We start from the raw sequence: 27943 nt of genomic DNA, 5'->3' as shown, positions 1-27943 counted from the left end.
CAGGTAGGCACATAAAGCATGGACTCGTGCGTCAGGCACCTCTTGGGCCAGAACATTGTACCAAGTGCTGGGAGGGTTTAAGAATGTTTGAGATTGTGGATGTGCTAACTCTGCCTTTGAGGACTTGAGGCTTCATGTGTGAGCAACACAAACCTACTATCCACTAGGCCACAGATTCCCATTATTTATAAAGAGAGAACTTATTTTAAATATCTGCAGAGGGGTATTTGCCTACCAGAATGCTTGTTCAGAAGCAGCTGCCCTGCTCTCAGGATAGAACCAAAAAACCAGATGGGACACTGGCCAGAGATCTGCAAGGTTTATGGGCATCTGGAACTAGGCTTTGTAGAGGCATCTGGTCAAACCTTTAGAAGCAGCAAGGACTGAGAAGTTATTTGTGAACCCAGAGGTTCTGAAGTCATATATTCTGCCTTCCCAGAGTAATACCAGAGGCCTGCAGGGAAAGCTGCATCCACTCTGGCACCTACTTCTGCCTCAGATCAACAGTAAGTGTGGTCGGCGGACGCACATGGGCTGGCTTCCTACCCACAATGTGGTGGAGGATGCTTGGATTCACCCACCCACAGGATCCTGGGTCTGGGGGTGGACCCAGCCTCTGGGTGGCACTGCGAGAAGAACTGGGGTCTGGCTTGATTGGCAGTGTTTGCAGCACCCATTATTGCATCATCAGGGACCTGCACTCATGGCCTGGAGCTATATTGCACTAAGACTGTCCTTAGAAATTCCATTAGGCTGACATTTCTGTATGTATTCTCAATAATATTTGACTTGGAAAGCAGCCACTAGCTCTTTTTAAACTCCTTAACAGTTGTCAGATGATGAAACTTTTCATTCGGTAATAACCTGGGTGGATTTAAACCATGCCATATTTCCTAGTTTCCAAGTCATCCCATCTCCCCCTATTAGCACATTCTTAATGGTTAGGAGAAGGCAGACAGTCCACTAAGGACTCTGGATGAGGCTGTCAAGGTAGACACCTTGCAGCCAAGCAGTGGCTACTGCCATCTCTCTTAGTTTGAGGAACTGATTTCATAATAGGGAGAGAACTTTCTTGCAATGGTGAGAATGGTTTAAATAATCAATTATGTTTTTTATTTGCCTTTATTCTGTCAGGGATTTCAGTTTCTGTGGGAACAAGTACTTCTACAGGTCTATCCGTGTGGTGAGGTGTGACAAGAGGCTCAGAATTAGTCGATGTATAAGGAAAGTACTGCAGAACCCCGACCAGGCCCGGCAGAGTCTCTGCCCCTCGACTGAGTGTCCAGAAAGCAGCCCCTGAAGGTAAGTGATGTTGGCCTGATATCGATTCTCCAGAGCGACGGATTCTCCTCAAATGAACAGGGTGTTCATGGTCCTCAAACCTCTGTATTGGGTCAGTGGTCTTTTGGGTATGAACACAAGTGACCATGCAGGAGGAGGGGCTGTGCCAGACACTGTCATCATGAGTCCTCTGGAGACTGGCCTTTCATTCCAAAAAAACTGTCCTAGGTAGACAACTCTGGCTTTGTGTTTTTACAGCACTATCTCCATATACACAGGAGGGAACTCACCAATCATTTCCTCTGTGATTGTTGTTCAAAATTAGGGGCATGCTAGAGGACCTAGTACAGATTCAGGTCTTGGACTTTCATTAATTTTTAAGATTCTCATTTCTATTGACCACCAAGAAAGACACAGTGACAAGCCAGACATTGCCAGAGTTAATAGGAACCCAAATTTCCAAACATTTCTCCCTTCAATAATTTATTTGGATTTGACTTGAAATAAAACGGAACAGGAAAACACGTGTCTATGAAGAGCGAGATAAATGGGCAAGAAAAATGTTTTTACAGTGACGGTGGCTGAAATTTACAAATTATTTCACTTTGAGGTTTCTCTGTATTTGAGGATTATGGATCTTCCCTCCCTGGAGAAAGAAAAAAATTCCATACGGTCCTTGGCCACAGAAGACATTGAGGTAAGTTCACTTTGCACCCCCACTAGCTACTCAAAGAAACAAAGGTAAATGCTCTAAGTTAAATTTCTAAGGTTGTTGTTCCAATTAGAGGCAGCCCTGCCAGGACGAGATCTGGATATTCACCGATGTCAAAGTAAAGGCGAGCTTAAGCTTGCCCCGTGGAGTCAGTGACAGGGCATCAATATGTTTATACAAAATGTGTATATTGGTAAATTTATATGTGGACAGACAATGCAAACTTCACAAACATACAGTCACATCCCAACTGTCAGTCTATCTTTAAACATAATGGTTGCGAAGTTCCATTTCTAAAAATAGAGGTCTATTTAACACAATATTTAAGGCAACATAGTGTTTGAAATTACACTATTCTAAATAACACTTGACTTTATCTTATTGAGGGCTTGTAACTTCAATTGATAATATCCAGAAGGAAGACCGACTTTCAGAACACAGCTGTGATTTGTGCAGGAAATTCAAGTATTTGATTTCCGATGTAAAAGGGCATATTACAGTAGGGACCACAGAACGAGGATGTATTTCCTGTCGATATTCAACTGCAACTTGCAAGAAGCCATAAAAGCAAGAGCAGAGCTGCAGCCAGAGTCCCAATCTGCCTGAATCTCCCAAGAGTGTTCTGATCCTGGAGAATCCCTATCGTTAAAACCAGAGGAATTACTGCCAAGGGGGGAAAGGTCTTCATTTTAGAAAATCTGTGTGTTCAGAAGCAGAAAATAAGGCAGTTGTAAAGGCATCATTGCTTAAGGGAACTGGCTAGGAGAACTCTGAATAGCAGGGGTTTAGGGACTGGGTTGGGCTAAAGGAAGGTTTTAGTTTACACCCTGAGTGCTCTTGAGGGTTAGCTTACAAACAGGAAAGTCATTTTTCTTCTTGGACTCAGAATTCCCTCCACAAAAATAAGAATGCCTCTCTCTTAACTGTACACTGATTTAAAATTAGGATCTTTTTGTCATCACAGGAGAGTGAAATTAGTTCCAAACCAAGCTGAAAGTGGATAAATTGTAAGTGCTAGACTCTGATGCTTTTTAATAGGAAATATTCACTAATACTTTTACTGTCCTAGTTGAAAAGGTGGAAAAAAATAACCTTCATTTTCAGCCTTACTTGAATCTCAGCTTCCCAATGTGCTATATTCCTAAGGGAAAAGAAAGATATACCTGTAGGTATGTGAGTCCATTGTGTAGTAAGGCATATAGGCCTTCACCATTATTTTTATGTGAATTTATGTACCTGTCTTTATAGAAAGTAAAACACACCATGAGAGAACTGTCACTATTGCAAACACCTTATGACTAGACCTGTCCCAATTGTCTTCACCAAGCTCACCAGGGGGCACAAAGTTCATTGCTTTGTTAATTGGCAAAAGAGAAGGGAATGAATTTACAATAAAGACATGTTAAGATGCACTTAAATCTATTTTATTGCCTAATGCCGCACTTGTAGCTATGAAGCGATTCTGGCTCAATTGCGAGCCTCTGTCCATTTTACCATCACTTGTCACTTGCTTAACTCCACGATGATCAGATCTGCCATCAATAGGCACAAATAGAATTTGCTTGAAAATAGGATTTTTCTTCTGGAAACTCTGTTATTAAATTGCATTTGGAATACTTATCAGGTCTACGTAATGATTTAAAAGCATTTTATGTGTATTTTGCTTTGTCTTTTGAGTGTTTGCTCTGAAACATGAAAGTGGGGTTCCTTTCCCCTTGGGGATTTTTTAATGATAGAAATATCCTTGAAAGCTTTTTCCTTTTTTTTTTTTTTTTTTGTGATTTGCTAGAAACTTTCTGCTTGTCTGTCACTGTTGTGACCTTTCTTACAGTTTGTTGCAGTAAAAAAAAAAAGAAAGATTTTATAGATATTAGATTTCTCACTAGCAGCTATGAGTGATCAGGTACCTACACAACTGAGTATTAAGTTGCAGCTCAGATTTTGACAACTGAAATTTTGAGAATATTGAATTGATGACTTATGTTTTCACAATTATGCCAGAGTTATCAAGGGCTTTGGTGTTAATCTTCAAGGTATTTATTAGATAGAGCAAAATTACATAAAATAGTCAGCAAGCAGTTCAATTCAACTCTACCAATTTTAATTGTGAAGAGTAACCTAGAAAGAGAGGACAGACATTCAGATTTGGTTTCATGCAGAAATACCTATATTTTGCTCTTGAACTCTGTTATTATTCATCTTTGAGCAACTCCCAGGGAAGTTTTACATAAGTCTATTTACAAGTAATACCTCTTTGCTTTCCCCTAAGATTTGATAAATAATAAGGAATAAAACTGATACTCAGAATTAAGCCTTTCAAGTGTAATATATGCTGTTCCTGCAGGTCATAGATCTTCCTAGCACAAGTTAAAATGGTGGTTAAAATCTAGATTTAGGTTTTAGCAAGAGATGATTCCAGACTAGGAGCAGGTCTTGTACATAGTTTCCCGACTGTCAGGGATCTTCCTTGCTGTGTGACTTTGGGCAAAGTACTTAACTTCTTTGTGCTTTACTTTTCCATGTTGATCAATCATGTACATCATGGGATGCTTACCAGGACCCAGAGACTTAATATAGGTATTCTCCTAAAATAGTTTGCATACAGATCAGTAATTTAATAGATCTTACTTCTTATTTTAGGGCTCCTAAACTTACATGGACAGACACTGTGAAGTTGTATCCACTTCAGCAGCATCAACTGAATATGGAAATGACTAATTGAGGAAAGTTGAAGAAGGAGGAAAAAAAAAATAATTTCTTGAGTTCTACTCAGAGCGTTGCAGGTCTTTGTCTACAGAGCAAACTTAGAAGCCAAGATAAGGCACCAGGTTGGGAAGGCTGGCATGGAGTGGGGGCTGACTGGCAGAGAAGAGACAGTGGCAAGAGTTAGCAGAGTTAGCAAGCCTGTAGCAGGGGGAATAGGGGTGAGGAAATGAGCAATGACAAGAAGAGCCAGGAATTTGAGGAGTTTCTGAAGCAACAAGAGTGTCATCATGGTGGAGAAGAGGGCTGGGTATGCAACAGTTGGCTTGGACAGCCATAACCAAATATCACAGCTTAGGTGGCCTAGACAATTCTATTTTCCATAGTTCTGGAGCCTGGAAAGCCAAGGTAAAGGTGTCCAGTGTCCACAGGTTTGGTTTGTCTTAGGTCTCCCTCCTTGGCTAGCAGAAGGTCGTCTTCTCACTGAGTCCTCACCTGGTGTTTTCTCTGTGCACACATGTCCCTTGTGTTTCTTCTTCTTCTTATGACCTGGGTCCTATTGGATCAGGGCCCTGCCCATCTGACTTACTTCATCTTAATTACCCCCATAAAGGCCCTATCTCCAAACACAGTCACATGGAGGGTTAGGTCTCTAATTTATGGATTTTAGAGGAACATAATTCAGCTCATAATAAGTCCATGCACTTGTTATGGTGACTGTAGCTTTGACTTTTTGTTGGACTGTCTCGTCCATGCAGGTATTACTCCAATGTATATCTGGAGCAGAAATTAGAGAGGAGGTGGTGACACAGAACCGGGGGCATCTAACCTTGGTTGTTACTGCTCAGCTCAGCATAGACTATCTCTTCACATTCTCATCCTTTGCAATCACTCATCCTATAGAAGAGAATGAGTCTAGGAATCAGAGAATATAATCAGCTCTGTTGTTATCATGAGCTCTCCGGTTCCAATGGGCGGCGTTCTACATCCTCATAGTCTCCACCACCTAGCAGGGGAGGCGAGGTGGGGGAGATGGATTTGACATACTGAAAATGCACATCTGCAAGAGGTAACCCTTAAGAAAGGCTAATAGTGGGAAGCATCTGCAGGCTACTTTTACATTGGCATGAGTAAAACTACCACTTTTAAATGGCAATCTTGTGAAATCCCCATCCGGCATTATCTATGTCATTCAGTTGAAAATGTATTAATGAAACATCACCAACTGGAACTTATCAAAATCCCTGTGCCTTTGGGATGGGTGTGGTTCCCACATGCAGGTTAAATGCAGGCCTTGCGATTGGCATTCAGTTGCCTTCTGTCCCTGTAGCAGCTCACATCAGAAGTCGTGGGACACAGCGTTGTGGCTTCCTGCTCCTGACACACGTGCATTGTGTGGGATCCATGCTAAATATTGCCAACAATTTGTAACCCAAGAATCTAGAAATAGTCATGAAAAACACCCACTTCTATTAGTTTATGTTTTCTAATGCACATTGGTCCCTAAAAAGAATGTCATCCAGTACGCAGATGGTTTTTCTCTATATAACGTTTTTTGAGAAAATTACAAGGGAAAGCTATACTGCATTTGTTCTGAAATTTAAGGAAAGGTGTGAATGTAAGAGGTTATTCTCTTTTAGAGAAAGGTTACAGTCCTTTTCTCTTCCTGTGCTATCTGGTTCCTAAATCGGATGATTGCAGTGTAGTATTTTTTTGCTTTGGTTCCCATTTCTATGCCTTATATATTGGCACTACTCTACTCCAGTGTTGGAGAAATTGTTTCTAAATCTAATTTTAGCATATCCACTGCATAAATATCAGGGCTCATCTTGTGAGAAATGTAAGTACCTTTAAAATATGTGCAGGTAAATGAAGGAGGTAGAGGAAATAAAGAATATAGAGGAATATAAAAGCTAGACAACAATTTGCATCGAGCAGCCTAAAACAATTCTTTATTCCAACCACAGTTCCTATTTGGAATATTTACTGTAAACACCCCAGTGCATTTAGATACTAACCCAATGCTTCCACTTTTCCATTTTGAGAGAAAAAATGGAAAATGAAAGAGATAATCTTTATTAAAAAAAATAGCAAACTCCACATTTAATTCAATCTATTTTAAATAGATTTCAATATATTCAACATGCATTTATTAAGCACCTACTATCTTCTAGGAATTACACCGAGAACAGGAAATATGAGACTAATAACACAGGAGAATGCATTGAAATACAGCAGGTGGCGAGTATAGACATAGAGGTTATTCCAGTGTGATGAGAGTAAAATGAAAGTTAAGGATGACAGTGCCCAAATCAGAAAATGGTGGCAAAAATGAAAAGCGGGGATTGTTACAGAAACATCACCATAAAAGGGAGAGGTGCCAAGTTAACTGCCCCCACTTACAGGCAGCCACCTTGGACTAGCTACTGGGAGCTAGGGGATAGAGCTGAGTGGCCAGTGGCTACAATAACACAGAAAGTAGGTGAGAAAAAGAGCTCTTGCTGCTGCTGCCTGACTGGTACCCTGGTACTGCTGGAAAGGAGACATGGAAGGAGATACGTGGAAGAGTGACGCAGAGACATTTGAACGCTCTATGGGGAAGACACGTGGGTGAGGGGCCAGTAGGGAGGCTGACACGCGCTTTGCACTTTAATTTCACTCCTTTCATCTTAGACTTGCTTGGCCACTTTCCCTCCTTCTCTATAGTTTTCCACCAGAAGGTGCCTTTGACTTGTGCCAAGCTTTTTGGCCTCATGGACTCCACTTCAAATCAACCCTTTGGGGTCCCTGGGTACGGTCCTTGGATGCATGCTAACATATTCATCACTCGTTGATATCATATTATGCATTTACTCACTAGAATTAACTTCCAAGAGGTTGGAGAATATATCTGTTTTGTTTACTGCTGTGTTTTGAGGGCTAAAACAGCTTCCCAAAGTCAATTATCAATAAATATTTCTTTAATGATGCATGAACAATTAGAGCACTGTGGTTGTATGCATTTGTTTTCTCCAACAGGCAAAGGCTCCTGACATTCTACACAAGATCTAATCTCTCAGATTAAACTCTTAATTTTAACACAATTTTCAGATTTAATAGTAATTGGTCCTTTCTCCAAAGTTTCGTTGCACTTAGATGCGTTGTGATTATAATCAAGGAACAGATTATAAGAGTTGTGAAGAGAGAGCTTTTCACCAGATGAAATAAATTCAAGGAAGAATTCAGAGTTCTAGAATATAAAATGACTTCTTAGAAATTTTGTTCCACAGGCTCGAATTAAAGCCAGAACATTCTCTAGTCTCTATTATATCAAGAAGAGACTCCCAAGGGGACTCAAATTCCCCATACTGAAGTCATTTTGGAATCACTCTACATAGGTAAGATTATTAGTTAGGGCATTTCAAAGGAAAGCACTTACTTTCTCACCTAGCTCAACATTTCTCTAAATATCTCTACTGGAAGAAATAGTACATAGATATGGTTCACGACAATGTAAAAAGATGTATTTGATTTAATTCTGAATTTGTGATATCTTTATTTTATTTTCATCCTTCTTAGAGAAAACAATAGTCTTAAATTTAAATTAGTTACTCCTACTTGCAGACGTTGAACTTAATTCTCTACACGCCCCCTAAGCCTTTTAAGGCAACAGCTTGTCAACAACTCATCTGTTAGAGAATCCTCTAAATCTCCTCAACGGGGCACTTCAGGGAGCTGAGGATCCTGATGGTCTTCCCTAAAGCTAAATGAGCAGCGTTGCTATAGAACATTGCAAAGAATTTTCACCAGGCCTTTGGCTCTGCCACTTTAGCTTACTTTGGAAGCCCCTGGAGAGCTTGTTAAACGTGCATCACTAGGACCCACCTCCAGCATTTAAAAATCTATTGGTCTGTGGCCTTCTGCCAATTCCTATGGGATGCTAATCCTGCGACTGGACTGTGGCCCCATTCTTTGAGAACCACGGCCCTAGGCTACGTCGAAGGCCAGGTTGATATGGAAAATTTTCACTTGGCAATTAATCCTCTTTTAATTTACCTGCGCCTTCACAAAAGGGTTCATCACAGAACAAACCTCACAGGGCCCTTTGCCAACTCAAGATCTAGAATAGTGAGTAAAATCTGACTGCAGGAAGAATGTTCTTTCTCACTCTGATAATCTTAGCTTTGATTCTGAGACGAAAGTCTTCTCCTTTTGTAAGTAACCTGCTGTGGAAGGAGGTAAGTTTTCATACAACGGTTGACTATCCTAAACTCTTAAAATAGCCAGTGGCCTAAAAACGCTACCAAATGCCACATTTCCCCACTGTTCCTATTTTATGAGTGGGAAATAGTAGGGAAATCTAGAATTTCAACAGTTCCAAAGAGCTGCTAATTAATTCTGATTGCTCTGGGGATGGGGGCAGTCATCCACCATGACATACCTCTTGTGAGGTAGCAGGGGAGTGAGGCGATTTGGGGCCAGTGTATGATACAATCGCTCTTTCACTTGGGGGTGCTAACACATGGAGTCATGAAGAAGTGGCTGGAAAGCAGGTCAGATTTCCACCTCTCTACACGGGACCCCTCCTGTGCGTGATGTGTGCAAAGGAACTCACCTAAGTGCACCATACACCATCAGCCTTTTGTGGAACCTCCCTCTGAGCCTACCAGGCCAGACCTACCTTGGGAGGAATCAGGATTTCAGAAAATAACCCTTATTCCAGGAATGTGAGTTAAATACATCCCCTAATGGGACATGAGTGAAGTGAAGGCACAAAGTGGCAGCACCATGTTCAGTAGAATTTTAACAACAGAGTCCCTCTTTCTGATGCCAGGAAAGATCCAGAAGGAGCATCTAATGCATTATGTTTTAGTGGAGTGTCAGGCACCAGATCAAGTACCCCAAGAGGTGACAAAATGGTCTATTGATTATTTTGACTTAAAGCAACCTATGATGAATAAATGATACTCATAATCTCCCTTCCCCCTAAAAGCAGAGATTATTTCTGACCTCTCCCTGTGTTTCCCAGGAAATGAATCTTGATGACAAGTGCTCTCCTGTACACCAAGTCCTCCAGTGACATCATTTTGTGAAACTCTTTTATTATAATGTGCATGAAGAAAAGCACTTGATTTCCTTCTTGGCCATGGTCCCTGTCTGCGTGGAGCTGGCACATTCTCCGACGTCTGCTTGGGTTTTCCCTGGGGACCCTGGTTTCTCCACACACCTCAAAGATGTGCATTCTGGGTCCACTGGTATGTCTTGATCATCCCATCACAGTGAGTGTGGGTGTGTCTGTGATGTACACAGGGATAGAGGAATGTCCCATTCAGGGAGGGTCCCACCTCATGCCCTGAACTGCCAGGACAGAATAAGCAGTTTGGGAAATGAATGGATGAAGGAATAATTATAAGTGACGTCCACATTAGAAATGTTTGGGGTCCTTATTTAGAAGTTCGGTGATACTTTGTGACCAGAAAGATGCCATAGGAACTTAATTCTTGTTTCCATCTATTAGTCTAAGGTCACATGGATTTCCTTCTAGTTCGTTTCACTTAAAGTTAGTTTCCAAGAAACTATGGATGAATTAAGTGAAGACTTACTGTACCAGGAGGGGAGGAGATATCATTATATCTCTAGTTTTTAGGCTTGTTTCCTGCTAATTTAGTGTCTAAAATCAAACTTTTAAAAATTCCTTGGTCCTATCTGTTCTTCATAGATTTATTGCTTCTTTATCTAAAAGCTACATAAACTGGCTGTTTCAGTCATTCAGTAGTTGCATATCCATAATGGCACCTCCATGCGCATGAAATTAAATTTGGTCTTTTTTTCTACCTTTAATCTGTCTTGTGTCATTTTAATTATTTTCTAGCCTTAAGGACCTGGAAGGGTAGGAGGAGATTAGCATCCTCCTCAATGGGAGTGATAGCTGAGGTCAGAGTCTTATTTTTGTTTGAGAAAGTTGTGTTCCAGCAAGTTAGGCACTTTTGTATTAAAACTTTCAGACCTAGAGAATAGCATTTAATCAAGTGCATAATTTAATCAAGTGCATAACCATTAGCAAACTAAATGATTCATGAGGAGGATCAGGTGGGGGTACAGTACTTAAAGTTAATGTAGTTTCTAGAACTCTTATCTAGATTCTTTCTGTGTAGCAAATCAATCAATCAACCAATCAATCAATCAATCAAAATGGTGGTTACCTGTCACCATGGAAGAGATGCCAGACTTATATTTACTAATTGCAGCGCTGAAACTGTGGAACACTGTACATGCCAGATTCATTTTCAGGCAAATGCAATCATTTTGAACTGCCTCGTTTTTTAAGTAAAAATGTGTTCACATTACAAAACCACTGTAGCAAAGCATTTCTATTAAAATAGCCCTGCTGCTTATATTTAATGCTTTCTGGACTGCGGTGAGCTCAGAGGGGATGTGTGAAGCACATAAGGTATCAGACTAATCATTAAAGATCAAGAGCTTTCCAATTATCAAGTCACACTTAGTAGACAATAGGCTGAGATAAATGAAGTGTGGGTAGGCAGTTTCATATTCTGAAGCAAAGAATTTCTGAACAAGGAGAAGATGCTTCCCTTTATAGAAGACAAGGGATTTGCAGAAACATTTGAGAGAGATGTTCATCAAAACTACAGCAACTTTATGTTTCCAAGCCTTTAAGAGTTAGTGCAAAAGGTTTATATGAAATTTCTTCCTGTGATAAAGAATGCAGGGGTTCATTTTCAAGATGGTTATCCACAGTCTCATCCAAATATATAATTCAAAAAATAAGGTACATTAAGATACCCATCAATGGAATCGAATAAAGCTTCAACTAACTAGGAGTGTCTTTTTCTGTGATTAATTTTAGTTAGGAGGACACTCACAAGAAGCTGTAAGAAGGTATTTTTTAAGGTGTGTCCTGAGGTCAAAGTGACTCAGACCAACCTTTATTCTTTATATTTACAACTACAACACTGTACCTCAATTCCGGAGACTCCAAATGATCTCCCCAAGGCAGTGTAAGATGCTCACTCATCACAGAAAGATTCAATTATATTTGTTGGACAGCATCTGCTAAGGCTAAAAAGAGGACTAATGTATTTTAGGAACATTTCCAACAGCAAGAGAGAAAGACAGGGGACATGGCTGGCTAATCTCATCATAAAGTGGTGAAAGCAGATCACTGCAAAGAACTGGATGCTCTCAGTAACTGTTTCTTTAGTTATATTTAAAATAAAAGATTAGTTAGCATCAACTAAGTAGGGGCCACATCATCTTCAAGATTGCTCTGTGCTCTGGCTTTTACTCTGTGTGGTGTTACCTGACTCTGAAGACCTGGCTCGCTTCAAGGTCTCGGGAGGCATTTTAAATTCTTTCCTAAGTTTCTGGTTCTCTCATTTTATTTTATTTTTTATTTATTTATTTATTTATTTTTTTTATAAATTTTATTGTTATATTCCCCATACAATTGCAGCCCCCCATTCTGACCCCAGTCCCTCCCCTCCCGCCCCTGCCCCCCTAAAAGTGTCTCTGGTTCATAGTTTTTTGTTGATTTTGATTTTCACTTTCTTATAGTTATTCATTTTCCTGGTCTCTTATTTAAGTTTTCTAGATTCCTGCTATGAGTGAGACCATCCGGTATTTTTCTTTTTCTTTTTGGCTTATTTCGCTGAGCATGATCCCTTCCAGCGCCATCCATGTTGCTGCAAATTGCATGTGTTTATCTTTTTTGAATGCTGAGTAATATTCCATGGTATATATGTACCACATCTTCTTGATCCAGTCATCTATTTTTGGGCATTTGGGTTGTTTCCAAAGCTTAGCTATTGTAAACAGTGCTGCTATAAACATAGGGGTGCAGGTGTTCTTTGGAATTGATGTTCATTTTAATATGGTCTCCATATGATTTTTTTAAAAAAAATTCTCATCATTTCAATTCACTCAGCTCCAACCAACATGCATTGTATTATTACTGTGTGTGCACACCAAGAATATTCAGACATATTAATTTAATACTTACAAAAATCATGCCTATGATCCTTAACAGTTTTGAGAGAAAATAAGTCTTTGAGATGGAAATGATCTGCCCCAACTACTTATAAAATAAATTACAAAAAAAAAAAAGGATTTGAAACAAATTTTTAAAAATTGTTAATATTTGAGTTGACTACAATTGTGGTGCTTGTCTCTCTGTACCACTCGGTCCAACATGGCACAGAGGGACTTGGGGTCAAAGTGCCTTTCTTCAGCCAGAGCCCCATCCTGTTGAGTCTCACAACCTTTTCACATCCAAAGACTTAGGGCTCCTCTCTCACTGAGCCCTCAGAGTCTGTTGAACAGCTCTCCCTGTGTTCAGACTCACATCTGTCATATGCTGAGGTTTTCTATGGGTCTTACGGATATGGGTAGGTCAAGGGCAAAATAGCCTTTTTCTAGCCCTCGCCTGCCTACTGAAGAGCGTATCACCCTTGGGGCTCTGTTCAATCCTCTGATAACAAGGTGAAGCTGATCACATCGAGCACCTGGGAAAAGAATTTGAACTGACTCAGTTAAGCAGATGCCTCTGTTCCCTGGTGAGAAGTATTCTTACAACTCGATTCAGTATCATCGAGAATCTCTTATTAGCTGGACTCTTTCTTGTGGCTGGTGACATGGAAATGAACAAAAGACACTCTTTTTAATTTCTATGAACTTATATGTAATATAAACAAATATCCAATAATTGTAATTTGTTAAGTGCTTTCATAAAGGTACATCCAGGATATTGTAAGAAGGTATATTAGGATGTGATTAATTCTGGTTAAGGGGGTGCTGGGGAGGGTTTCAGAAAGAAATGACAGCTGATTAGAGCCTTGGAGGATTAGTTGGCTTTGCCAAGTAGAAAATGAGGAACAAACTTGGTAGCAAGAAGAAATAATATTAGCAAATTTGGGAGGCCTGCGAGGATGCCCGTGTCTTGCCTCACGGATTGATTTGCAGGATTGATCATTTTCCTTTATTTGAATCATACTTTGAGTCATTGGAGACTTATTAAGAATCTCCAGAATCCTCCTTTGGGATATCTACTGTACTTCGGACTCCGGGCACTTGTCAAATTGATGCCCGTGGGACAGTCAGGTGGTCTAGATGTCCTGTAGTCATGGGCCATGTCTGTCTCGTACACTGTTTTGTATGCAGCACCACATATGGTGCCCATCACAGGCCAGCACCAAATGCACATGTATGAAAATCATTAATATGCAAATGAAGCTAAATTGTTTTAATGATCTTAGGAAAAGCATCCAGGTTCTTTTTGTCATCTAATGTATATTCCAGAGAATCACAAAATCCTGGCTGGTTTCTGATTTTGTTCATCAATCTCCTGATCATTGACAAACATATGTGGATAGTTTGTGTGTGATACGTCCTTTGTATTTCACACTGGAACTTACCATCCATATGTTTCAATTTGTTAAAATCATAAACTTGTAATTCATCTCCCTCTCTGCATCTGAGAGCTCCAGGTTTATTTGCCAAAGTGGTGAAAGAGAAGGAATTTTTTTCCTCCTGTACATGCAGCTACCAGAATTGTGCTTCGTTAGGAACAAATGACAAAATATTGCTTATTTAAAGTAGTTGACTTATGCACGGCATGGAAACCTATTGTCATCAGTGTTCTTATAAAAGGGAGTTTCTTAAAAAATATTTCCCACTTGTGTTAGCATTACCTTCCAGATAAACACTATTGGATTCCATTTATCTAGTCTATTCGGAGAATGAACTGTCACACATAAATACAATTTCCATAAAGCTACAGCATGCCTTGCAGAAATTGAACCTTTTTATTTTCGCCACTGTATATTTAAAACCCATGACAACAAAGAACCTTTGAAAACTCTCTCATGCACTCTTGCCCTTCAGAGCTCAGTCATTTGTGCTTTTTCTCGATGACTCACAAGTAGGGCCATGGATGTGAGTTACCGCACAGGCCTATGACATGGTATAAACTATGAACAACCGCTTCCTCCAACATTAAAAGGCTTTGGCCTAAATGTCTCCTGTTAATGAGTTTTCTATATTCTATCTCTTTCTATGCTTATGTGTAACTTGCCAAGTTTCAAATGCAATTAAAATCAAAACCATGGACATTTTCTAAACACTTAACATATTCCAACAGCCGTGTTGGAGGTTTGAAGAACCCTAGAAGAACACAAGACCTATCTTTCACTGTCCTCTGTAACCTTGAGAAAATCATGTGATAAGGGAAGTATGATTGTGAGTAACCCAAAATCCCTTTTCTGGGGTGAACTTCAATTTTCTTGTGAGCAAAATTCATGGACTCTTTTTTTCACACATACAGAAATTTTTTTTTCTATTTTGTCTAGTTTCAAAATGCGACCTTTAGGTAAGTCAAGTGTTACTATTTTAACTTAGCCCTCTATTGGGGTTATTTTTTCCCCATCCATGTAGGACTTGGTGTCCTATCTCTATCCGGTTTCTCACAGAGTAGGGGTGGCCAGTGAGTGCCCCTGTCCTTCCTCACCCTGTGTCACTGGGAACTAATGACCCCTGAAATGAGTCTGTGTGGATTAACCTGGCAGTTTACAGGCTGGGAAGGAGATAGATGAGAACATGAAGTAACAAATATAATGATGAAAATAGTAATTGCAAGGCAATGATAGGTATAATAGAATATATCATGATTTTATGTTAAAATACAAAATATTTAGTTCCTATTATCTGCTAATCTTGTTACTCTTTCCCCAACATTTGGCATCTTGAGAGATCCTATGTGTTTTGGCATTTTGGAGACAACAGGACTAATATAAAACAAAATCAATTAATGGACAACTCTGATACGAGATAACTTTCTGAAAATTCCCTTGTTAACTTGTGGCAACTAACTACTGTAGACCAGAACAGGTAGTGTTACAGGACCCATGGATCTAGTCTTCAATGCCTGACCTTTGTTATTGGGTCCTCGGGCTAAAAGGAATTCAGCCAAGTCCCAGTGAGAATCAGACTTTACGCCCTGCCTAAACTTCCTGTCATCTGGCTACGGTACCAGAACCATCAGAGACTTGATGACAGCCCAGCTGTAGATGGCAGAAGACTGACCAAGAAGTGACCCAGGTCTCATGACCATGCTAAAATGCACAGCCTTGGGTGGAGACTCAAGATCCTAATGAGATGTGATGTATGAAGTATGCAACCCTTCTGTGCATGTGCTGGGGTAGTTCCACCCATGCCCCACCATAGTAAGCTACCGGGTAAAACCAGGACCCTTTCTGCTCTCAGGTTGAGAGTGTGGTTCACTGCCACAATCATGTGCTGCTTCATTTCTGCAGGATGGGAAAAGATAAAGCATTTCTTATGTTTTCTGAATCCTTTGCCCTTCCAATCCTTCCAGATACACACACAACCAGAGAAACAAGAATATAGATGAGAATGTTGGTGCTGGTGTGCTCGCTTAGGCTACCTTGGTTGAGGGGGAAGGGACGAGGGAGTCCCATGGAGAGACTGCGGACTGGGTGGCACATGTGTGGACCCCTTATAATCTAGAACTGATCTTAGAGGATCATAACAGCAAGACCAGAGAAGGTTTGGTCAGGTCAGGGTTGGTGGGGAGGGGGTGGCCCTTGAGCTACAGCAGATTGCTTGTGCCAAGAACAAAGACCTAAGACAGATCGCTAGGTAGAGGCAGAGGTTCTTAGATGCTCAGGACTAGGTGGGAACAGTTCTATCTCCAAGGAGGCCAGTGAGAACTCTAAGATGTCACTTAGGCCAGAGACCCCACAGGCAATGCCAAGGTGTTAAGTGAGACTTCCTTTTACCCATCTGCTTAGAAATTAGCACTGTGGGAGAGAGGCAGGAATGCTGATACAACTGGGTTGAAATCCAGAGTTGACCAAATTTATTATAAATCCAGTAAGGGCAACATTAGATTCAATGTGTGTAAGTGGTTGATGCTGTTGTTTTTCTCCTCCTAGCGCTGGAACATAAGTCTGATGCTACGTTGGGTGGATAGAGGATAATTGGGGAGTCTGATTCTATACACTGGAGTATAGTAGGGAGCACGGAATCTCCTGCTTGTCTTTTCAAGACCTGGCCTTGGTTCTTGTTTTCCTCACCCCAGCCTACCCAGAGTACGGAGGAGGGAGCTGTTTTGTGCCTGGGCTCATCAACATTGAGAACACCTGCCAAAATCAATCCTGTAGCATCTTTAGGCCTCCTCAGTGGAGATCATTTTTAGCAAAACTACATTGGACAAAACTGTTTAATTGTGTAATTTATTATAGCCTGACAGTTAATGACACATTAGCGATGTACAGATGGTGTCTCACCCACTAAACAAGTGTGGATTATGATACATTTTCAAGGATACAGACCTGGTTATATTCTGCTACACATTACCAATATTTTCTGAAATGGCTCATGGTCCTTGCCAGATTTCCTGCAGTTTGAAGCTGTTGAAAAAATGGTTGATGGTCCATTTTGATATTGTACTAATCTCTTACCTATTTTCCTTTTTCATTGTTAAGCAGAATATTTTCATTTTCTTTTTACTCCATATGAATGGCTCTATGTCTTTTATATTAAAGGATAAAATACAAAGCTATGATATTAACTTAAATGAGTTTTTCTTTACAGATGGTGAGAAGAGTTTTTCTGTTCCATTTTTTTTTTTATTTTGAGAGATTAGAAATCTAATTTACATGTAGTTCTTTCTTTAAACTCCACTATGAATGCTTTTTAAGATAACAAATTTATTGAGATATAACCCCTCTATGATATAACGCATCCCTTTCAAACACACAAATCTGGGCCTCCCTCCCTGCTGGCTCAAGGGTTAAGTCTCAGCATTATGAAGCTATCCACAGCGACAGAGGCCTGAGTTCGATCTCTGGCCAGGGAGCTGACCCACATGGTGCAGCAGAACTCTCCCGTCTCACCTGCTGCCCCCCTCAGCAGTGTATTTCAGTAGATCCACCTGTTGTACTCCCCACTCTGTTATTGGTGAATCCTCTCATTTTCCCCCACCCCCCACCTCCAGCCTACCTACACTCAGCTCTTGTATGCATGAATAAATAAAGTAAATTAAAAAAATAAAACGTACAATTCTGTGGTGCTTAGTATATTACAGAGTTGTTTAGTCAGCCATAATATTTAAATTTAGAATATTTTCATCATGACCAAAGAAACTCTATACTCACTAACCTGTTGTACACCTTTCTTCTAACCATAAAACCAATAAATTAATAATTAATTTTCATCCTGTCTCTGGAACTTTACCTGTTTTCACCATCTCATACCCATGGACTCATATAACATGGTCTTTCATAAAGAGTTTTATTTAGTATAATGTCCTTGAGGTTCATCCATGTTATAGCATGTATCAGTGTACATCATCTACAAGGTCATGTAAAATATGTCCCTTGCCTCTTTCTATTACTTTACTATTATATCCTGCTAAGACGGCGCTTGACATAAAATAGATGTGCAATAAATATACTGAATAAAAGAATTAATGTACACAGTAAGGCTCATTTGCAAAGCTGGGATACACACACACACACACACACACACACACACACACTTAGCCATAAGACTTGTTGTGGAAGAGAGGAAATCATTTTTTTCCCTTTCTCTCCCCAAATCACTCTCCTTCACTCAGAGAACAGTATGATGACGGCAACAGTTTCCTTCATCAGACCTCTGCCTGGTCCTTGAACTCATCCTGAAATAGTTGGATGAACTGTTTCTAAGGTGATGCTGCTTCTTCATCTACTGATACGTAAAAACTTGAATTCACTTTCTTTTAGAGATTTTGACTTGGAGAAGATATATAGAAGGGCCACTGGTAAAAGTATGAAAAAGAGAAAATCCTGGACAAAACAGTAATAAAACTTTTCTGCACATTAATGTAAAATGACTGTTTTTTCTGGATGTGGTGATTACTGATTATTTAGTTGATTTTAACTGAGTGAGACCCAGAAACTGACTTTTTTGGGGGTGCTCTTAAAATGGATTGGAGGGGGAGATGAGATAGTCTTGTTGAGAGACTGGAGGTAGCAGAAAGGAGACAGAACATGAGGCCCCCGAAAAAGTAACCACCAAAGGGCCTTCTGAGACACTCAATGAATGGCTGGCTTTGACGGCTGCTATCCTATCTGGATGTGGAATTTAATTTTCCTTCCACTTAAAATTCGAGCAAAGCTTGTTTCATCTCAGTGTAGAATAAAGACAAAGGGCTGTATTTGTTGTGTCCTGAGCCCCGTTCCCAGCAGGGGTGTGCGTGGCGAGGCCTCCACAGACCAAAACACAATTTTCTGATACCAGCAGGGTGTCCAGCTGGGTCCCTGCTGGTGTTGAGAATTCAACTCAATTCTGACACAATCTACCTGAAGACAGCCAGATCCCAGAGGTAACGGCTCAGCACACTAAGATTGCCTTGCTCCTCAGCTGCTGGCTACAAGCCCAGGCTGCCAAAGGGCTTCTGACCAACCAGTGATAGAAAGGAGGTTCCTACCACCCCCTCCTCAGACTTCAGGTGCCTGTTGCAAGCTGAGGTTATTATCTGTGCTCCTGACTCACTGGCTATAAACCAGAGGCTCCTCGGACACCCTCCTGATGTTGGATTAATTTGCTAGAACAACAGAACTCAGGAAAACCTTTTACTAACTAGATGGCTGTTTACGACAGAGGCTACAAACAACAGTCTGATGGAAGAGATGCATCGGGCAAGGTGTGGGGGAAAGGTGTGGAGCTATCTTGTCCTCTCCCTAATCTCCATGTGTTCACCAGCCTGGATGATCTCTAAAGCCCTCTCCCCTCGGGTTTTTATGGAGGCTTTATTATCCAGGTGTGATGGATTAATTCATTGGCCATTGACAATTGAACGCAACCTCGAGTCCCTCACCTCCTCCCAGGAAACGGGGTATGGCAAAGTCCTACCCCCCGTTCATGTTGATTTCCCTGGCAATCAGTTGCCTTTCTCAGCTGCTTTCCAAAAGTCACTTCCTTTACAAAACAGGAGACACTTCTTCCCTGGAAACCCTAAGAACATTCTATGGTTTGGAGGAAGCTGTGAGACAGGAACTGTGGTTGAAGACCAAATGTATAAGACCAAATATTTTTGGTCTTCACCCACATATATATGTATTGCCCGTAAATCACAATATGGCAAGGATCACGATCATAGTTTGGGGCTGTGGATTCAGTATCCCCCCAAAGGGTCACATAGGCTTTCTCAAAAGGAACTGAGTAGGCCTCTTGTGATGCAGGTGTGAGAACTAGAGGTCAGTCACAGCCCTTTGAGCCTGGAGAGGTCCGTGACCATCCCTTAAAGAAAGCAGGTTGTTTTATAATTGTCTGTTTTTGCTTTGTTGTGTTTTGCAGTGTTACTATTTTTTTACACTGATGTCTTATTGGCTTCCCCTATACTCCTGCGATAAGCGAAACCATCCGATATTTTTCTTTTTCCTTCTGATTATAAATCAGAGACATCCTGCAGGGAGGAGGAGGGAGAGGGATCAGAGGGAGGGAGGGAGGAGCACAGGGGACTAAGGTGATGGTGCACGGGTGCACTGGGGAAGGAAACTCTATGGGGACTACACCTGAGGGGGTGGTGGGAAGCAAATATTGTTTACAAATGAACAATGATGTAAAAATAAATAAATAAATAAATAATAAAAGCAAGCAGATTGTTTCCTGTGAGAACAGTGAGAACACTGAAGTCTAAGAGAAACTTCTGGTCTTGCCTAAGTCCTTTGCCCCTCCCTAACCATGAAGTCAATATGTCCTAAGCTTCTGCCCTATTGCTAACTGAAGAAAGGAATCACTGGTCTCTCTTTTATGACCTAGAAGAATGTAGTTTGGGGGTCTTATCCAGTTCTAGGTTCTCTCTAAGAATCTCACCTTCACTCTCAGAGAGTCTGTCATATGAAGTTCCCTCCTCTCTGTCTTTGATGCCTCAGGTCTCAAAGCGCAGGATAAACATTCCTGGTCTGCTCCATTATGCTTTAGCATTTACAACCATGTGAATTCTCCATATGCATGTTATTAAATTATTTTCCCCTTTGCTAACCTGTCTGATGCTGTTTTGATTACTTATCCTGCCCAAGAACAATCCATAGGGGTTTGGGATAAGCTTTGAAGTTATGTAATTTGAAAATTAAATCTGAAATCGAGTCCTGGATCTTATGCCATGTGTTAAAATGGTGTTTGTTGATCTTGCAAAATGACCTCAGCAATAAGACCGTTAGAAAACACTTTTCGGCAACATAAGTCACAGAGTGTGGAGCTACATCCGAAGGTTATAATGCTGGCCATGGGAAACAAAGACAAGGGCAGCCCATTCTGAAGTGCTGCCTGGCCACACAGCTGGCAGCTGGCAGCCACAATGCTTCTCCGGTCTCTGTCCTCTCGGGAACCCATCTTAGGAGTCTCCTGGGAATCCCACACACAGGGTTCCAGCACATTTTAGAAGCTACTGTTTTCTGGCCCAGCAGTTTTGATCTGTGAAGTGTTTTTTCCTAGCGATTCCAAGTTCATGGCATTTTTTTCAGATGACCTACTGCGATGATGACTGATGGTTGGTCACTTTCGTAATGGAAACTAGGTCCCTGCGCGCCAGGTTACTGCTGCGAATGTTCCTCAGCCCTCTTGGGACAGATCACTGACGCCTTTTTTTGAGCTTTCTGCCCTTGTTTTAAGCTTTACAATCCACAGTGATGAATTTATAGCGTGACTGTAACTATGTATGAATCGTGTAACGGAGATAAATGGGCATTATATGTTGACAAAGCAGAGAAAAAAATATTCTCAACACCTTTTGTTAGCAAACTCATGATTCACTATAACTCTTCTTTAGTGACTTATCTATAAATCTTCTTTTTTTTTTTTGCACTTAAAAAATGCCCCCTCTCCATTGCTTCTCCTAGGCCCACACCATGTTTTTGCAATACATTATTAAAGCCATGTCAGACCCAGGATGCTGTGTGCTGGGGGCCTCACAGCAGTATTATTTACCTCTTGCTTCTAAAAAATGCTCAAAGGGCTCCAAGGACATGTTGGTTCCTTTCCACATTGTTCCACACAACTAACTTGGAAAGCAACCAGAGCTACGTAAAGTTTTGGAGGTGGATATGTTTCTTTCACTCACCTATGTTCAATGATGTTTGAAGAAAATTATTTTTAAAAATGGACTACAGGACTTGAGAAAATGGGGAGATGCTGTCATTGAAATTAAGTTCAGAAGAATCATTTATACAGCAGTCCTGAACCTAGAAATGGTTGAACATTACGATTATTTTGTAGCTCTTTTGCTCTCTGACTTAAAGAATCATATTCTCATTTTCTTTTCTTTTTTACCATCTAAAAATGGCATGCTATTCTTATTTGTTTAATCTTTTTTTTCTTTCTTCTTAGATGTAGGCAAGAAAGCTTGTTGGCAGGAATAATGTCCAGTAAATTTGCCTGTTACCTGTGGACCTTCCTGTGTATAGTCAAGACATCATGGCGGTCCCTCTTCTTCAGGGTCATTGCCCAATGCTGTGGTTTCCATGGTCCAAGGTCACGCCCCTCTTTTCTAGGCTGATGTTCAGAATCATCTCACCAAAGTCGGTGTGACTCACAGCCCACAGGCCACATCACCGGCGCTCTCACACACGTGGTAATGGGCCAATGCATTTGTGCTGACATTTTTTTGCAAATCCCAGAGGTTTCTCATATGCAGTAATTTTGGAAATTGATCAAGGCTCCGAGAGAAGCATAGAGCTTTGGCTTTTGCAGATGTGGCAAAATCACAGCATAAGAGAGGATAGTGGCAACTCTCTAAGTTTGACTTTAATACAAGAGATTTGGCCAACTTGGTCTCTCTTGCATGAAGGTAGTAAAGAAAAACTAAGGCTGAAAGGGAGTTTGAACCCAGACAAGGTTACTCTAAAGACCCTACTAGTAACTGTGAAATTTTATTGCTAAAAACTTTGTAAGTTTTTCTATCAGGTGGCTCAGTTAGAGTTGTTCCTCAGGCAGGTAACTTTGGCAGTAATGAGTTGGATGGATCAGGGAGAAAATAGGTTTGAAGGAAGTTGAAGGAAGACTATCAGCTAAGAGACTTTAAAAGTTCAGGCAAGTGGTAATAAGGACCTGACCCCTGAAAATAAGGGTTTTATTAGATAGCAGGAGACAGAAATATGAGACCTTCTCATAAGCTGGATAGAATAATTCCAGGTAAGTTCAAAAGGGCCATGCAGAAAATAATGAAGAAAATCAAACAGTTCTGTCATGCAGTGTAAACATGTCACTTGCTCAAAGTCTGTCATCCTAATGTTACATGACAGTGTCCTCTGGGTTATTTTTCCATTACAAGAAGTTGCATGAGCTGATCAGCCTGTGACTAATTTAAAATATAATTGTTGTTCTGTCTTCCTGCAATATACTTTATATTTCATTTTTTTAAGTAAACAGTATAAAAATTACAGTCCAGTTCAAAAAGAGCCTGATTTTTGAGAAACAGAAAGGGGCTTGAGAAAGTTCTCTAGTTAGAGAATAAACATGCTTGTCAGGTTCCTGCGCCCTCATTGGTGGTGGCATGTTGTGGCTGTGGGTGAGACCTTCTTCTCCCAGGACTAGCCTGAGTGAGATTTTCTGATCTTGATACTTGCAGAGGAAATAAACAAAACCAGAGAAGACATGTATCACTGGAGGCAGCTGCTGGGTTCATAGCTCATGAAAAATTCATTGGGAGAAGAGATTTCATGAATGACAAAATGTTCATATTGGAAGGGATCACAGAGGTCACTTCATTACATCTAAGAGTTTAGAGTCAGACCAAATTGCCTATGATTTCCCAGCTCCCCACTCTACTAGATTGTGTGGCCTTTATTTTACTAGTGACCATCTCTGCGAGGCTGTTTCTCCATCTGTAAGATGGGGACACAGTCATCTCCCAGGGTCACTGCAAGGATGAATAAGTTTATAAGTGGGAGACACTGAGCAGAAAACTTCCCCCAATTATGCTCACATCACCTTCTATATCAGACTGCTTCCATCAATACTAAGAGGCTATTAAAGTCAAGTCTACATAATCAATCATTTAAAAAACATATTGAGTACCTACTCAATAGAAGGAACATGCAGTTTATGATAAATGGCATGCCATCATTAAAAACTTAATTATCACCTATTGCCCCACAAAATATTAATCATCATTGTTATTTTTAAGCAGAATTATGAGTCACTGCCTATTATGAAGTGCTCTGGGATTTGACAGTGGGTATGAAACCTGCCCCGTGATGAGGGCGCCAGTCAATGCTTTGGGGCCTAGCTGCAATTGGTAGGACTGATCTTGGGTACTTAGAATAGGCCTGCGGAAGCATGCAATTTATGCCAGTATCTGAGCTTATTGTCCAGTTAAACAAAAGTATCAGTAATAGGTGGTAACTACATATCAAAGCAAAATGAGAATTATGTGGTGGGTGTGGGGGAGAAGGGAGTGATGATTCTGGTAAAACTTGTGCTACCTTTCCTCCTTAGGACAACTCAAAAGGGTGGGTGTACCTATTTTTATTCACATTTTATTAAAGAGGAAGCCAATGCTCAGATATGAACTTGTCAATCTCACAGATATTAAGTGGGGAGCAAGGATTTACTTAGTTTTCTTGGTTTTATTTTACATGTTTTTCATTTTAGGGGCTACAGGCTCAACCCTTCACAAATGCATATTTTCACACCATGCCCACTACCAAAGTCCCTATAACCCTCCACCATGCTCCACTGGGTCCTTCTTCCCTGCTCCACCCAACACCCTCTCCTCGTTGCCTCAGTTTTGCAGTCAGATGTCAAGGATTTGATATTGTTTTGGTTCTTTCAGACCCTCTGTTTTTCTATATTCCACATAGAGACCCCATTCTGTATTTATCTTTCTCCTGACTTATTTTGCTTTCTGTTATTCTCTCCAGTTCATCTATGTTGTCACAAATGACAAAAGTTCACTTTCTTTTATAGCTGTGTTGTATTCCATTGTTTATATATGCCACAATTTTCTGTTTCACTCCTCAGTACTTGGGCAATTAGGTTGTTTCCATAACTGGGCTGTTGTAAATAGGGCTTTAATGAACATAGGAGTGCATATTTCTTTGAATCAGTGCAAGGATTCCTTTTTCTCCATGTCCTTATCAACACTTGCTTCTGGCCTTTTGATATGGCTCATTCTCACTGGTGTGAGGTGGTATCTCATTGCAGTTTTGATCTGTATTTCTCTTATCATAAGTGATGATGGGCATTTTTTCAGGTACATATTGACCATCTACATTTGTTCTTCAGAGAAGTATCTATTTAGCTCTTCTGCCCATTTTTTAATCAAGTTGTGTGAGTTTTTAATATATTTTGGACAGCAGCCTTGTGTCAGATGTACGGTGTGCAAATATTTTCTCCCATCAGTGGGGTGTCTTTTTGTTTTACTGATAGTTACTTTTGTTCTCCAGAAGCTTTTTAGTTTGGTGTAATTCATACGTTTACATTTTCTCTTGCTTTTCTTGCTGTTGCAGGTGAATCCCCAAAGATATCTCTGAAGCCAGTGTCATGGAGTGTTGTACCTATTTTTCTTCAATGTATTTTATGACTTTGGTTTTTTTTTTTTTTTTTTTTTTTTTGTGGTTTTGCAGGTTTGTTTTTTTTTTTTTTCTTTACACTTTTATTTTTTTTTTTTATTTTTTTTAATAAATTTTATTGTTATATTCCCCATACAATTGCAGCCCCCCCATTCTGACCCCAATCCCTCCCCTCCCACCCCGCCCCCCTAAAAGTGTCTCTGGTTCATAGTTTTTTGTTGATTTTGATTTTCACTTTCTTGTAGTTATTCATTTTCCTGGTCCCTTATTTAAGTTTTCTAGATTCCTGCTATGAGTGAGACCATCCGGTATTTTTCTTTTTCTTTTTGGCTTATTTCGCTGAGCATGATCCCTTCCAGCGCCATCCATGTTGCTGCAAATTGCATGTGTTTATCTTTTTTGAATGCTGAGTAATATTCCATGGTATATATGTACCACATCTTCTTGATCCAGTCATCTATTTTTGGGCATTTGGGTTGTTTCCAAAGCTTAGCTATTGTAAATAGTGCTGCTATAAACATAGGGGTGCAGGTGTTCTTTGGAATTGATGTTTCTGTGTCCTTTGGGTAAATACCTAGGAGTGGAATTGCTGGATCATATGGAAGCTCTATGTTTAGTAGGTCCAGAAATCTCCATACAGCTTTCCACAGTGGTTGGACCAGTTTGCACTCCCACCAACAGTGCAGAAGAGTTCCTTTTTCTCCACACCCTCGCCAACATTTGTTGTTGCTAGTTTTTTTAATATGTGCCATTCTCACTGGTGTAAGATGGTATCTCATGGTAGTTTTGATTTGCATTTCCCTGATGACAAGTGATGTTGAACATTTTTTCATATGCCTGTTGGCCATTTGCATTTCCTCTTCAGAGAAGTTTCTTTTAAGCTCTTCTGCCCATTTTTTGACTGGATTATTTTCTTTGTTGTTGTTGAGTCTCATCAGCTCTTTGCAGATTTTTGTGATCAGTCCTTTATCATTAGTGTTGGGTGCAAAAATGTTCTCCCAGTTGGTGGGGTTTCTCTTTGTTTTTGTTATTGTCTCTTTTGCTGTGCAAAAGCTCTTTAATTTGATGTAGTCCCAGCTGTTTATCTTTGCCTTCACTATCACTGCTTTGGGTGATGTGTCTGTAAAGATGTCTTTGATGTGCAAATCACGTAGTGTTTCACTTTGGTTTTAATGTCTATGGTTTTCATCCATTTTGAGTTACTTTTTGTCTAAGGTATGAGAAGGTGATTTAGTTTCATTCTTTGGCATGTGACTGTCCAATTACCCCAACACCATTTGTTGAAGAAACTCTCGTGCATACTCATGGCTCCCTTTTCATTGGTTAACTGTCCAAAGATGTGCAGGTTTATTTCTGGACTCTCAATTTTATCCCATTGGTCTGTGTGTCTGTTTTTGTTCTAGTACCATACCATTCTGACTACTACAGCTTTGCAGTAGAGTTTGAAGTCTGGGAGTGTGATACCACCACTCTTCCTCTTTTTTGGTTGGGATTATTTTGGCTATTTAATATGGTTCTTTTGTGAATTTCAGTATTGTTTGTTCTATTTTTTTGAAGAATATTATTGGAGTTTTGTTAGGGTTTTAATTGACTCTAAATATTGCTTTGGATAAGATGGCCATTTTAATAATGTTAATTCTTCCAATCTATAAAAAGAGATAGCTTTCCATATTTTTTTGGGAATCTTCTATTTCTTTTAATAATCTTTTTTTCTTTTTTAAAAAATATTTATTTATTCATACATACAAGAACTGGGGTACAGGCCAGATGTGCGAGATGGTGAGAGGATTTACCAGAGACAGAGTGGGGAACAGAACAGGCAGACTGACTGAAATACACTGCTGAGGGGAGCAGCGGGAGAGACAGGAGAGGTCTGCCGCACCATGTGGGATTCTCACAGGTCAGCTGGGATCGAACCCACGCTGCAGAGGCTGCAGACAGTTTCAAAGCGCTGCGCTCAACCACCTGCGCCACCAGGGAAGGCCCATCTTTTAATAATCTTAAAGTTTTCATTGTATAGGTCCTTTACTTCCTTTGTTAAGTTTACTCCAAGGTATTTGATTCTATTTTGCTGTGATAGTGAATGGGATTGTCTTCTTGATTACTTTCTCTTCTATCTTGTTTGCATTTAGAAACGCAATTGATTTTTGCAAATTGATTTTGTATCCTGCTATTATATGGAATTGATTTATTATTCAATTTTGTGATTTCTATGGATAGCTTTGCAACCTAGTGTCAATGTAAATGTTGGCCATAGATTTGTGACTTTGTTACCTAATTACTCTTTCTTTTTTACATGGGGATTTAAGATTGAGAATCTATATATATATATATTTTTTACTGCAACCACATTCCTCAAATTCATATTTCAAAAACCTAAGTATTTACAATCAACCCTGTACCTTCTTGTAGGAATTCTATTTAGGAAGTGACACCTCAGAGTAAATTCTGATCAGACTCTAGATATAGCCTTGTCTTTCCTTTCCTAAACTTTCATGTTCCAGATTATCCACGTCAGTTTTTATAGGGTGAGGCAAAAGCTTCTTTATTGAGCAATACAGTACAATGGAAAAGGTGCAGATTTTGAAACCAGAATCTAAAGTTCAAAACCTTATTCTATCATTTAATAGCTGTGAAAATGCAGGCACAATATTTAAGCTTCAATAGTATTAAC

At 40.1% G+C, this 27943-nt stretch overlaps 1 long non-coding RNA gene across 2 annotated transcripts; it reads left to right on the top strand.

Annotated features, from left to right (window-relative positions):
• The first annotated feature begins 1152 nt into the window (after nucleotides 1–1152).
• LOC119243758 (uncharacterized) lies at nucleotides 1153–9738 on the top strand. 2 transcript variants are annotated; one of them, XR_008551337.1, is made up of 3 exons: nucleotides 1153–1302; nucleotides 1892–1978; nucleotides 9705–9738. It is a non-coding gene; the product is annotated as an uncharacterized LOC119243758 (long non-coding RNA). The 2 variants fall into 2 exon arrangements; XR_005124812.2 differs by lacking the exon at nucleotides 9705–9738 and adding an exon at nucleotides 4634–4724.
• Nucleotides 9739–27943: the final 18205 nt, after the last annotated feature.

This window comes from Talpa occidentalis, unplaced genomic scaffold (assembly GCF_014898055.3).
Source record: "Talpa occidentalis isolate TD23 unplaced genomic scaffold, MPIMG_talOcc4v2.1 talOcc4.13, whole genome shotgun sequence".
Classification (NCBI taxonomy): Eukaryota; Metazoa; Chordata; class Mammalia; order Eulipotyphla; family Talpidae; genus Talpa; species Talpa occidentalis.
Note: the sequence above shows the minus strand (reverse complement) of the source record. Positions and strands in the feature narration are given on the sequence as shown.